Source organism: Mya arenaria, chromosome 3 (genome assembly GCF_026914265.1).
Source record: "Mya arenaria isolate MELC-2E11 chromosome 3, ASM2691426v1".
NCBI lineage: Eukaryota > Metazoa > Mollusca > Bivalvia > Myida > Myidae > Mya > Mya arenaria.
The window spans coordinates 67167391-67182970 of NC_069124.1; positions in this window are offsets into that span (position 1 = coordinate 67167391).

A 15580-nucleotide genomic window follows, 5' to 3' on the forward strand; every position below is an offset into this window, starting at 1 on the left:
AAGCTTTTTCAAGTGTATCTTTTTACCCGCAGCATATAATTAAACAGATCCACTACTTATTTATTCTTACCAGAATCTTAATTCAGACACTTTTGTGAAGTTTTAATAATATTTTCATATATTAATATACCAACTTTTGCTTATATAACCCTCCTGGAAGGTATCAAAGCGAACACATCACATCAAGACTTTGTATTCGAACAACTGCTCTGTAGTTTATGACGGGTTCCTCATATTCCAGAGAAGTACGTCAACAAATATCTTCTAACGTCTGCATTCCTTTTACACATCTGATACCCCCGCCACTTCCTATAAGGTGATAGACCGTTTGATAGGAATGGTGTTATACTGTTTAAATAGATGAACACCAATGGCTTGACACTGTTTTGTAAAAGGTATATGCCCGAATAAACTCCGAGGATTATTTTTTCTGTGAAATTGTTTAGAAATATTAATACAATGTAATGCAAACAGTTGACGTGTCATTGCTTAATTTGAACATGACTTAAAGTTTTCGATGTTATATGACATATCTGTGATCTTGTGAACATTTAATAGTTAAGGAAATGGTTGTTCAAATGTTCGTAAGAACAAATAAAGAAGGTGTGGAAAATATAACAGAAAAATGGCAACTACTTGACTTATCATTACATGCTCTTTCAAGCCGCATATTTTAAGACCAATTATTTTATTCTACGTTTAACGTTATCAGAATGATGGGTTGCTAATACTTTTCTATTCTCAAAGTGGTAGGCAATCGAAAATGATTGGAATGGTTGTACAAAAATGATTCTGAGCAAAACGCCAACTAAATTACTGGTATAGTCATACCAACAAGAGATAAGGCATCACCACGAACAAAACGGGAATAGAGGCAAAAATGCGCTATAGTTTATGCTTTGATTCAATTAAATGTTCGCAATTGTTATTTTTTTTTCATTCCTTCCTTGAAGTTATAGTTACAATTCAATGTTGAAATGCCTGTTGTGAAGATTTATATACAAGTTCTAGCAGCTACTTTTCTTGCTTCTTCGTATATATGTATCGATACGACAAGGTGCGTCATTTATCGTGTTTGTTTTCTTCTTCAGAAAACCATGTGATTTGTCGATGAATTGACCGTTATCACATTCCGTATGGTAACAATTAGACTTAACTTTTCTCGAAGACGTGATGAAAAAAATCATCATTTAAAAAAAAAATGAAACACATTTTTGCTTGAGGTACCGATTGAACTGTTACATTTTTATATCTAATTTTAAATCATTAATACAGGCTTTATCAAATAATTGCTGATCTCTTTATTTCGCGGTCCTGACATTCAAGTGCTTAAACTTATATTTTGTCTTATTGGGTGACAGCAATTAGCTTTTATTGATTTGAATCATTTGCTCATTTGAACAGGGGATGAGCGAATAGACAAAATAAATTTTGAACATTAAGCCAGTAAATATTTACAAAAATGAAAAATGGTTCATCGCGTTGAAATTATATTTAATTTGGTTGGCCTCAGAACCCATCGCGATAAGTATATAAAAGAAACAAACGGGCGGGCGATAACTAGATAACCAGTGTTAACTGACATTTATATGGAATCAAAGCTTGATGAATAGTTTTATTATGTATACACGATTGAACCATATTTAATCTCAACATGTTTCAATTAACTGGCATGTGCGTTTTGTATGGCTTTTATCTTGTTGCAGTTGGGTTTGAGCTTGAACTATTTGATGACCTCACTACGTACTGCCCTTATATGTCACTGTGTAACTACAGTGAAGGTAAATCGTTGAACACATCTCTTGATGAGGATAGTATGCTTTGCTGCACTGTATGTAGCTGCGATGATGACTGTCGACAACATAGCTCTTCAAACCATATTTAAGAATGCGTATTATGCGGAATGTGATGGGGTGTATGAATACCGGAAATGGAAGTTGAATGTTCTACTTACAGAATTACCCACGACGCCGTTAGAAACGCGAACCATAACCGTCTCCAACGCACAGAGGCTAACTTTGCCACATTATTATCATCCACAAAATGCAACTGAATGGACAAAGAAGCAGTGTTTATATCACTACGCTGATGAGTGCCTTGACCCTACACTGAAACGGAAATGTATGTTGCTTGATCCACCGTTTTTGAGCCTATCAAGGCACAGATATTTATTGTCTTATATGTGTTCGGCATGAACGACATGATAATTCGGTTTGTGAAAGGGATTATAAATGACCAGGAAAGGGTTTCGAAACGCTAGGTGTCTACTCATTAATCAACTATGATGCTCTAGATACTGTTGACAAAAACATACTCAATAGAACGGAAAAAAGAGAATGTCAAAAAGTACTTCGCTGGTAAGTCATTTATTTGTTTAATCATGCTAAATTAATGGTTTTGCAATTCTAGATCTTGTTTCACAAAAGAACAAGTTTTCAATAGATCTTAGACCTTCTTGTAGTAAAAAACATATATTAGGATTTGCTCGACCGTCATACTAGATGGCCTTCGCAGAACATTGGTTTGAATTCATTAAAGGTTAATTGAAACATGTAAATAATGTCAAAGCTTTGACATCAATGTTTAGCATATCACAACATATATCTAATATACCATTCTACTAATGATAAAAATTATTTTAAAATACATATCGATTATTTTCTATCCCAAAGAAATTTTACTGTTTTATATATCGACCTGGTGTTAGAAGGTGAGTACCATTTTGTATACATTTGTAAGAAAACATTCTATGTTAGACTAAGTGTTGGTGCACAGCGGATAGGCTTTTCCGGTGAATTTAGCCATGCTGGAAAATCTAATCTGCATCCTCCATGCAAGGAGAGTCACGTGAAACAGCGCGTCACTTATTTTTATTGTATGGTTTATGTTTAGTATACTATGTCGATTTTTAGAGGAACTACTTGACGTCAACAGTGATCTAAAATAACTACGCGCCATGACGTTATTAAACAACGTCACACGCACATTCTGGTGAAATGTACAAAACTGCATTCAATACGTACATTCAACCAAAAATTGATAATTTTAGGTGCACGCAAGGAAAAATATGAATAATCTTTTTCCGGTCCGGATCGAAAAATTGGACCCTCGGGCACGCTGCTTGGCCGCTAACTCGGTAAGTTTTGTTTCCGGCTTTCATGCGTGCCATCGGGTCGGATTTTTCAATCCGGAAAGAAAATTTATGAGAGAAATTATTATTATTATTTTGAAAACTAACTCTCCAAAATAGCAATGTCAAAGCAGTAAACCTGCGCTTTACTACAACACTTGCGGATTTTGATCACTAAATTTGTATTGCAATTTACCTATTCAATTAAAGTACGCTTTTAACTCCCTTTGTTTGCTATTTCTACTGTACTTGAATCACGCAACGAAATATATTTTTCACGCCTTACGCCATTTTTACAATTTGTGATGACGCTATAGACGTTCAGGTCCAGTTATTCGTGATAAGGGGTTTCGGCCCGTGAACTCAGGTTTGCGTCCCGCGACATTACTTTTACGAACCACCCTGTATTTTGCAAAGTACCCGGATATTTCGACTTATATTTGCTCCTTTTTACAGTAAAGCATGTAATACAGTTAAATATTTAACTTTTTGATAGCATTACATACTCTGACAGAAATACAATCATTTACGTCATCCGAGGACCTAGGGTATCTGATTTGAATTACACGTTACTCAATCTCCCATTGTGCTTTGCAGGGGATCTGTCATTTGATCATATGACCGGAAGGCATGCTGTTGCTGGATAAAGGGACATGTGTGTATTGCATCGAATGATGGTACTTAACGACCTTTACCAAATATCATTGAGTCTTACGCCTACCACCGGGAAAGTACTGTACTATTTTATCGAGGATGCATTTCTACTCGTTTATATCATGAATTGCGAAAAAATACTAGCGGTGGGGTAGATTTATATTCGAATGTGATGTTTATATATGGTGAAAAGTATTTAATACATTATTTTCATGCTTTATTTAATTCGTGTTTAAAACGAGGACATTTCCCAGAAATCTGGTCTGAGGGTATTATTTTCCCTATACTCAAAAAATGGTGATGAAAATGATCCGAGCAATTATAGAGGAATAACATTACTTAGTACATTAGGAAAACTGTTCACACGAATTCTTAATAACAGGTTAAATAAATGGGCAGAAATATACTCAGTTTATGTAGAAGCTCAAGCAGGTTTCCGTAAAGGCATGAGCACAGTGGACAACATATTCATACTGCACTGTTTAATTAGTAGTTGTGTAAGTAACAACGACAGACTGTTCTGTACATTTGTTGATTTCCAAAGGCCTTTGATTTTGTTGTAAGAGATGTGCAAAATTACTTAAATGTGGGGTAAGGGTAACATACTAAATGTAATCAAATCTATGTATAAGAATGTTCAGTTAAAACGTGCGATAACCTAAGCTATTCTTTCACATGTGATTTAGGGGTACGTCAAGGTGAAAGCCTTTCACCTTTTTTATTTAGTATATATCTTCATGACATACAGGATACATTTATTATACAAGGAGTGCAAGGTATCGAACTAGGAGAAATTAAATTATTTGTGTTATTGTACGTGGACGATATTATTTTGTTCGCAAAAAGTGCACAGGAACTAGAAAATTCATTAAATGTTTTAACTGATTATAGATGGAAGCTGACAGTAAATATTAAAAACACACACAATAAAGTGATGGTTTTTCGAAAAGGCGGTAGAATACCATAAAATTTGTCTTTCAAATATAAGAATGAAGATAAAGGAATTCTAAGTAAATTCAAATACCTTGGAATTTTATTCACCACAGGAGGTTCATTCAATAAAACTGAAGTTCAAAGTTTCAAAGTTTATTGTACACTCTGCACATATAATACATGTGATACGAGGTTTACAACAAATTTACAACAAATAAACATTCACAAATTAAATCGGTCAGGCTGTTTAGGTACTTAGAAAAAGAAGAAAAACGCTATTTTCTATCTTCTGGAGTCAACTAAGACAAATATAATAAATATATTTATATTAATTTGTAACAATTTATAGTAAAAATTGAGGTAAGCGCTAGTTAGCCTGGTATATTAATAAAATATTCCAATATAATCTTAAAAAATTCGCTAAATCTATCAATTTCTTTTCATCTGTTTCATTCATCATTTTTTATACATAATTGTGTAACTGATAAAATGCTAGGAGTCCAAGCACTTATAAAGGCTATTTTGAAAATGAATAAGTACTTATTTAAGTTCACCAAAATTTCACCAAAACACATTCTTGATCTTCTTGATAAACTTATAGCTCCATTTCTCAACTATCCAGGTGAAGTATGGGGATTCAATACTGGGTCTCAGGTTGAGCGCACTCATTTAGCATTTTGCAAAAGGTTGCTTGGCGTTAAAATATCAACGCAAAATGACTTTATCTATGGACTTGATGCAAATCCTAACAAAATAAATTGTGCTTCGAAAATGCAAGTAATACTTTGACTGTTATGGTTTTACGAAGCTTGGTTAAATCAAGGAGTAGGGAGTAATAAATTATTTTTACTGCTAGTTAAACAACGACTGCGAGACAATTTCGTTCAAAATATAAATGCAACTATACATGACTCATCTAGGTCAATGTTTTACGGAACTATTTTCAGTTTTTAATTTAGCAAGAACCTCAACCTAATAAACATGCCAAAATACAGTAAAGCTCTATCTAAATTACGCTTGTCGTCACACAGGTTAGCTGTGGAAACCGGAAGTTGGCGTAGACCCCAACATTTACCATATCACGAAAGCAAATGTATAAAATGCGGGGTATTGGAAAATGAATTTCATTTTGTTTTGGAATGCGATAGTTATAAAGAAAAAATAAATAAACAGCTACTTATGGCGTTATCCAAGTTTCTTCAAATCAATGCAATTGACGTGCGACATGAAATTCTTCCTTCATGAAGGTCTCATATTGCTATTTGAAGATGTAAACTTACTATGCCAGATGACATACTTTGTTGTTAATTCTGCTATACTATGGATCTTGTCAGATTTGTTTGCATAATAAAATCTTCTTCTTCTTGTTGTTCTTGTTGTTCTTGTTCTTGTTCTTGTTCTTGTTCTTCTTCTTCTTCTTAGTCTTCTTCTTCTTCTTCTTCTACTTCTTATTATTACCATTAGAACAGTTTTAAGTAAAAAGCTAGGGATATCAAAAAATTAAGATAATGTAATATGTACGTCTTTGAAAACTGTTAATATTCCAATCTTTGTTGATTTATCATTGATTGAACGATACTTGTTTTCACTGTCCAATCATTTCCAATAATCATTAGTGCAAACGAGCAAAAGAGGAAAATCTTTTATATAACCATTTGAAAGTTAGCCCCGGCACGTTACAATATATCACCTTTTGCTTATTTGACGCCACTGGAAGGGTTCAGAGCGGCCACATCACATCAAGGCTTTGTATTCGAACAACTGCTTTGTAGTTTATGACGGGTACCTCATATTCCAGTGAATTACGTCAAAAATATCTTATCACGTCTGCATTCATTTTATACATCTGCTAAAAATAACACACTTCCTATAAGGTGATAGACCGTTTGATAGGAATGGTGTTATACCGTTTAAATTAATAAACAAAAATGTCTTCACACTATTGTGTAAAGTGTATAAACCATGTAACCATGCAACTTGTCGATGAACTGACCGTCATCACATTTCGTATTGTAACAATTTCAAGTGTTTGAAATTATATTTTTTCCTATTTGGTGACAGTTTTTTTCCAAATTCGCAGCACATTTATTATGGTAAATCAGCAGTTAGCTTTTGGTTTGAATCATTTGCTCATTTAAAAACAGAGGCGAAGCGAATAGACCAAATATAATTTTGAACCTTAAGCCAGTAAATGTTTGCAAATAAAGCGGTCACCCGGCAAAAATAAAAAAAATGGTTCATCGCGTTGAAATAATAATTTGTTTTTGCCTCAGAAGCAATCGCGATAAGTAGAGTTTGAAAACCGGACTCCATTTGTTATCGACAATCGAATCGAATCAGACCAAACATTTCGATTTACTATCGGACAACAATCAAAAGTTCATAATATCAGTAAGTAATACATTCTTTATACATAGTATCATCATGATCATTTAAATGGTTAAACCTGGAATCAGTACGTGAAATACTATGGTCATGCATTTTGCAATAGAAAGTAAATTTCCACAACCTTAAGAACACAACACGTACTTAATAATTGCACATCAATTGCAAAATGATGTAATACGCATCATGTAAGTTATCTTAGCATTTCATCTATGTAAAAGCATATTAAATATTTGTGAACCAGCTTAACATTCACTATCCTGTCATATTGAACAGTTCAATAGAATAACTTAATTTCATAAAACTTTCCCAAAAAAGTAAATTATTTAATTACAATTAATACAAAAAAGATTTCAACAAGAGGACCATGATGGCCCTTAATCGCTCACCTGAGTAAAAGAGTTAAACATTTGTAATCAATATAGCTTGATATCTGTTCTCAAAGCAGTACATAGGATCCATTTCAAAACTCTAGCTTCAAAAATAAGTCAATATTGATATATGTTTTCAGGCTGTACACATGCTCGAAATTTCATAACAGACTTAAAAAATAAGGAAGGTCAAAAAGATACAATAAAGGTCATCCAAGCCCAGCATTGATAATTGTTTTCAAAACTCTACACATGGTCCAAGTTCCATTGCTGTAGCTTTAAAAATAAGAAAGTAGGCTAACAGGTCAAAGTCATGGTCATCCAACCAGAACATTGTTATTAGTTTACATAATTGTGAACATAGTCAAAATTTCTTCGCTGTAGTTTCAAAAATAAGACAGTAGGTCAAAAAGGGTGGGACCGAATTTGACTCAAGAGGCGTAATTTGCACAATCTTGGTAGAGAACCACTATATGATGCTTATAACAAATTATTAAAGGTCTGGGCCTATCGGTGTCAGGCGAGAAGATTTTCGATATGTCCACAGGAAAATTCATGGCTTAAACCCCTTTTGACCCCGCAGGCATACATGTAATTTGATTTTTACAACCAATAATTGAGACACACGAATGACGGACAGCGCACCATCCAATAAAATATATACCTGTTATGAACTATGAGGATTTGATAAAACTGCACTATGAACAGCCTAAAGTAACAGTGTCTCAATTTCCATCCTTCATAACATCAGTGTGTGTACACCGCGTGATAAATTACATCATAAAATTATCTACGTCAGAAGGCAACATTTTACCTTTTATGGCTTTTATCTTGTTGCAACTGGTTTTGAGTTTGAACTGTTTGATGACATCTCTACGTACTGCCCTTACATGTCACTGTGTAATTACAGTGATGGTAAACCGTTGAACATATTTTTGATGAGGATAGTATGCTTTGCTGCACTGCATGCAACTGCGATGATGACTGTGACCGACGGAAACATGCTGCTTTCAGTCCTTGGACAAATACAACCCTCCAGATGAAGTATCGTACATACCATCTGGTAAAGGTCTTGATAGTGTACAGGCATATTACATGGTGGACAGCTGTACACCAAACAACAACCTTACGAACGAATACAAGGATATACTGAGTCCCGTTGACAACATAGCTCTTCAAACCATATTTAAGAATGCGTATTATTCGGAATGTAATGGGGTTTATGATTACCGGAAATGGAAGTTAAATGTTCTACTAACAGAATTACGCACGACGCCGTTAGAAACGCGAAGCATAATTGTCTCCATCGCAAAGAGACTAACTTTGCCATATTATTATCATCCACAAAATGCAACTGAATGGATCAAGAAGCAGTGTTTATATCACTACGCTGATGAGTGCCGTAACCCTACACTGAAACAAAAATGTTTGTTGCTTGATGCACCGTTTATGAGCCTACCAGGGCACATACATAAACGTGTTTATTGTCTCATGTGTGTTCGGCATGAACGACATGATAATGCGATTTGCGAAACGGATGCTAAATTACCAGAAAAGGGTTTCGAAAACCTAGATGTCTACTCATTAAGCAACTATGACGCTCTAGATACTGTTAACAAAAACATAAAGGTTGGATAAGAGAATGTCCAAAAGGATATATCCAAAGTCCTTCGCTGATAAGTCATTTATATGTTTTATCATGCTGAATTAATGGTTCTGCGATTCTAGATCGTATGACCCACGAGCTTGTTTCACAAAAGAACAAGTTTTCAGTAGAACATAGACATTGTAGTAACAAAATATATTAGGATTTACTCGACCGTCATACTAGATGGATATGCACATGACCTTCACAGAACATAGGTTTAAATTCATTAAAGGTTTATTGAAACAATAACTGAAATATATTCTGTGACAGAAAAATGTAAAAGTTTGACATCAATGTTTAGCATATCAAAACATATATCTAATATACCATTCTACTAATGATAAAAAATGATCTTTTAAAATACTTAACGATTTTTTTTCAATCCCAAAGAAATGATTCTGTTTAATATGTCGACCTGGTGTTAGAAGGTGAGTACCAGCAAGAAAGTAAATAAAACATGCAAATAAATAATCTTCAAAAACTCGATCTTTAGAGGAACTACTTGACGTCAACAGTGATCTAAAATAACTAAGCCCGGTGACATCATTAAACAACGTCGCAAGCACTTTATGGTGAAATGTACAAAACTGCATTCAATATGTCAATTTAACCAAAAATTGATAATTTAAGATGTACGCAAGGAAAAATATCAATCATCTCTTACCGGGCCGGACCCTCGGGGACATTGCGCTGCCGCTAACTCGGTAAGTTTAGTTTCCGGCTTTCATGCGTGCCCTCGGGTCGGATTTTTCAATCCGCACCGAAAAAGTATGAGATATTTTATTATTATTTTGAAAACTTACTCTCCAAAATAGCAATGTCAAAGCAGTAAACCTATATATATATAGAGAGAGAGAGGATAATTGTTTTAGTGTAAGATCGTAATATATTTCACCGAGTGAGCACCAAAGACTATATTTTACGCGTGGCGTGGCCACGAGTGATATATTTACCTTTGGTACTCACGAGGTAAAATATATTGCGATTTTACACTGAAATAAGCGATTTTTATTAAATGCTTCTAAAGGATATAAAATGACATTTAATTGTTGTTTTTAAGAAAAGCGCGACAAATTGTATGCGAATGTAACGTCCTTTCGGAAATTACGTCGTTGAAATTGTATCCTAGCCCTGTGCGCACGACGTTTGATTTGGAATTGAGAGCGGGCTACAATTTCAAAACAGTGAAAATATCAAAATGTTAATTCACTGCTAGAAACAGTGAAATATAAATTTTATTTCACTGATAAATCTCTATAAATCACGGAAAGCATATAATAAATTTAGGTACATGTATTTATTTTTTGTCATCAATGAAAACGTTGGAACGAATCTCTGAAAGATAACGTCGCTTAAGTCGGTGTTGTTTATCTCTATATTGGTTATTCAATTTTAAACTTAACAGCCAATTTTAACCAAACAAAATAATTAACCATTTTTTACCATTAACTGCAGATATTTTGAACCATTTATTAAATATTGTCTTCTTGCTGATTTAATATATTTTTCAAGATAGTTGGAAAAGTAACAAAAAGGTAGCTTTTATTGTTATGCGTTTTATATCTGAGTGTTTTTATAGTCTGCTCAACAGAACCTTGGAATATATTTTTTTTTGTCTTGGCCCCAGCCAAAACTAAACATGTAGACATGGTTATAGGTATAAATAAGAAAGAAAGACCTATCTTTAAATTAAACTTAACTTTTCAAAAGGATTTTTGCTTCGCCCTTTAGACCAGCGTTTGCTTTGATGTGTTGAATCAAGTATTATAATAGTAATCATAGTTTCTTTCATGCTTTAAGATGAAATATGGGGTTTTAACAGTGAAATAACAACAGTGAAAATATCAATTTGATATTTTCACTTCAAAATAAGGAGTGAAAATATCAACTTTCAGAACTACTTTTTAAATTCCTTTGTTGTTACATGTACTTGCATTGATCAAAACAGAACATTGGACTTCAGTAAATTATGTCAAAAATGTTAAAAAAAGAAAGAAATATTTTATAAATTTAAATAAATATAGAATTGGAAATTAACAACTTACCTTTATTACCGATTATCCCGTTTATCAAACATTTTACTGATCTTTGAAGCTGAATGTTCGAACATTTGCTTTCATACTAAACAAATTACAGACAAAAACAACTATTCGAACATAAATAAAATTTTATATCCTCGTTCAATGTATTTTGAAATGTTAACCGTTGTAGTAAGTAAAATGATCTTCCTGGAGAATTCACACAATTTACAGATAGATCCGATATTTTTTACCCCACCCACACCTCAAAATGTGTCAACAAACTAGCGTGGCATTTACTCTTTATCTGGAAAACAAACATTTTAAATCGAAACAGACTAGTCTCTGACAGTAAGATGACTGAATATTAACTTACTGTAAAATCACGCGTACATGAAGTCTTAAACTAAGAAGAATGGTTAAAATCCAATGAGTATCCACATTTGTTTTGCTAACACATTTGACCTTCCAAATGTTCATTCTTTAAATAGCGGCGTAGTAATTTGGTTTTGTATTCATGCCCATCTGAAAATAAAAAGTGTTTTCATTATTTTTTGGAACATATGTGCACTAAAAATTGTTTACTGTTCATAAAGTTTTGCAATAAAAAACGAGCGAATATTAAGCTATAAGAATGAATAGCAGAGAACTATTTCTCAGCAAACTGAAAGAAGAAAAGTTGACAGCTATAACTATGCATAAGGGGCGCCCCACGGGTAGCGGCGTAAAGCCCACCCTTTTCAAAAAAGGGGGTTATTCAGAAATAAATAAAAAAAACAAATAAAACTCCGAAAATAAGCATAAAAGAAACAGAAAATTTGTTTATTTCAGTGTAAGATCGTATTTTATTTCACTCGTGATCATAAAAAACTACATTTTTCGCCACTCGTGAAATATGTATTTCTATGACACTCGTGAAATAAAATACGATCTAACACTGAAATAAACAAATATCCTCTATATCTTTTATTATCAAACCAGGTATTTCTGAGCAAAGATCGATGTGGTTAGCGAAAGCGTTTATAAAATAACATTGAATGAGACTGGGCGAGTGCTTTATAGGAACGAGTTTTAGAGGTAGGAGAGGATGTGGATATGAAGCCCACTGGATATACCGTCTGTTTGGAGGTCTTCAACAGAGACTGGTTGTTGAAGCATCATGCTTTAAATCCGGCGTGTACGCCAAGTGTCAGAGACCTGCGTTCTGTTTATATGATTGTGTGCATAGTTGTGTGACAAGTTGCTTGTTAATAATAAAAAAAGAACAAAATTGTCGAAAACAGACATAAACTTGGTATCGATGAGTACAGTGCATTGAAACTAACTAACTGAAGTACCACATAGTTTACAATTAATTTATTTTTCGCAGTTTTTTCGTATTTTACCATTAAAAAAGATTACTTTGTATGTATACCTAGTAGAATTCATTTTTATGCGTGTTTGGCTTGTCGATGTTATCACCTGATATTACCAAGTTAGGTATATAGCTTAGATATTCCAAAGGTTTAGAGTAATCTGGTGTATAGTCACTTTAACAATATTTAACATTTATTTATACAGGAAAGTAGACATTTTATCTGGTGGACGAGGCCGAAATGCCAGGGAAAGGAAGTGACAGTGTTGTGAGCCTGGCCCACCACTACTTTCAGCACTATGGTGTCGGTGAAAAACATGCTTAGGTATTTAGTGCTTCAAAACGATTACCCATTAAAATTATCTTTAGAATAATTAATGGATTAAAGGTTTTAATAGCCTATGCAAACTTCATCCTTATTGCTGAGAAGAGATTATGAGAATCAATAGTGAACATAAAAGATGATGAAACTTAATATATTTTACACTATGAAACACATTCTTACTCATTTTTTTTCCATTTCACATTCGATGATTGATAACGATTGGATATTTGGATTCAACTATGGCTTATGAAGTGTGTTCCTCATTATAACATTGCTTTCTTCATGTACTGAATATAGCTTAAATATGAAAAAAGAATATATTAATTTTTCCAGGTTCTTTTCGATAATGCCGTCGGCCAAAACAAGAACCATACTGTGCTTTGGTATGCCATGTGGCGTGTAATGACAGGTAAGTTTTCTTGTCTGTTAATTATTGTTTGTCTGGTTTGTTAGGACAAATGCATTGAGCCGTCTTTTGAAATCAATTACATCATTGATACCTGCGATTGATGCTCTAATATAAAAGGATGCAGAACTGGATGAAGTTAAAGTGTATTTGGCAGTAATATGATATGAGGAATATGTTAACTAAATAAACATATATGTAAACACTCTTATTGTAAGATTTAAATGTCTTGAAAATTTTATTATGCCCTAGTTAAAATCATTTGTTTAGTTATATTTTTTGTGAATATAGATAAGTTTTAGGACTGCATGAGAGTGTAACGCTTAACACTATGTTGGCTGGGCACACCAAATTTGCTCCTGACTGTCACTTCGGCATCTGGAAGGTGAAGTAGCGATGCTGTTATGCCGAGAATCTTTAAGAAATTGCCCACACTGTATCTGCCTCCTCAAAGTACGTCCACAACATCCCACAGTTGGCTAATGACCCTCAGCAGCCAGTCACATTTCACTGTTGGAAATCATTCCTAGATACATATTTCAAAACTCTAAAGAATATTACCAAATACCAACATTTCTACGTATCAAAACATAAACCAGGAGTTGTAGTATGCAAAGAGTTTGTAGATTCCTCAGAAATTGAAGTTAATCTTTTGACGATGAGTCCAGAATGTGGTGTTTAGCCTGAACTAAAGCACGCACCATGCCTAGATGCTAAACGTCAATGGTACCTTCGCGATTATATTGGTCCATTCTTTGATCTGAGTCACCAAGATCTGCAATATGCCGTAAACCAATTCTGTGTGAAGTCAAAGTTGATATTGACAAAAATGACACACCGAAAGGCAGTAAACGCAAACATAGCCTTTTGTGTTAATTTAATGTGGACTGGTTAAATGTAGTGCTGCATAGATCTGTTTGTCAAACCAGTCAGGAAGTATACTCATATCATAAATGGCATTTTAAGCAAGTGTAAAATTACATCATTAAAATGAATGGTGTTGAAAATGTGAACGCTTTGTAGTATCGATTAATGTGTTTAGCACTGTAAATACTCACATTAGTAGGATTGATATGAATAATATATCCCAGGAGAGGAAATGCAAAATAACTTATTGGAATTGTTTACTTAGATTGTTATAGGCTTTTCAAGTCCCTTTATATTAGTTGGAAAGAAAACCCTTGTTTAATCAACTTTGTATTGAACAACTTGAGTAATATTCTCTACATCTAAAGACTAACACAATTAAGATCTATGTATCTGAAACATGAGAAAGAATATTTGCATTTTGTGTAATACTATTACTAATATCATTAATTGGTTGCATTGCATTGTGTATTGTGTTTTTTATTATAAAATCATTGGAAACTTCAACTCTTTTTTTCCAAATGACCATGCATATTTTTTCTTTATCACTTGCTTGGATTTTAGCATTACCAAAATGTGACTTGACAAGTTTAGAAGATGCATTTTTTATAATTATTACTTCAGTTGAAAATGACATCTCGATGAATTTACTATTGTCATTTACTCATTTGTTGCTAAAATGTTGATTGAATATCAAATGTTTGTGACAACCTTGAAAAAAATGAGTAAAAAATGGCATTATCACATGTAACCATAGCAACAGACTATTGTTTCCGTAGTTCTTTTATGTGATGTTGTACATATAATGAGCCATGTGTACTTATTAATTCTATGAATTAGTTTAAGTGTTAGCTATAACAGACAGTTAAGTTAGTATTTAGGCATGGACCGCTGCATTTAAAATAAGAACGTTTTTAGTGGACATTGTTTTCAAACTGGCTTACCAATGTGTAACAGAATGATCCATATCTTTTGATTTCTTTGTACAAAAATGACTTGAAACTTAAGTTTTTATACTTTAGATACTTGGTATCATTTACATGCCAATAACTTAAAACACATTGTATATTGAGAACACATTGTTTGTGGCAGGGTTTGAAAATGATAGGAAATAGCATTTTCATTAGTAACCATAGCAACCGATTTTTGCTTTGACCTTTGTGGCCAATTTCTATGTCATTATCGACATTAGCAATGTGTACTTGCTATTTTGATTTTGAAGTTTATGTAACACTAGTAAAGATAAGTTAAATATTAAAATATCTTGACAAATATATATTATATTTAAAATTAGAACAGTTTTGTTCACATTGTTTTTTAGCCTTGTGTTTCAAAATGTTTCATATGTTTTTTAACTTGTGAAATTTAACGTGAAACTTCAGATTTAATTTCTGTAAATACTTAATATCATAAAGATGTCAATAACTTATAAATAGTTTTACTAAGATAATTCTTTTTTTAAGCAGACTTTCAAAAATGTGGGTTAAAG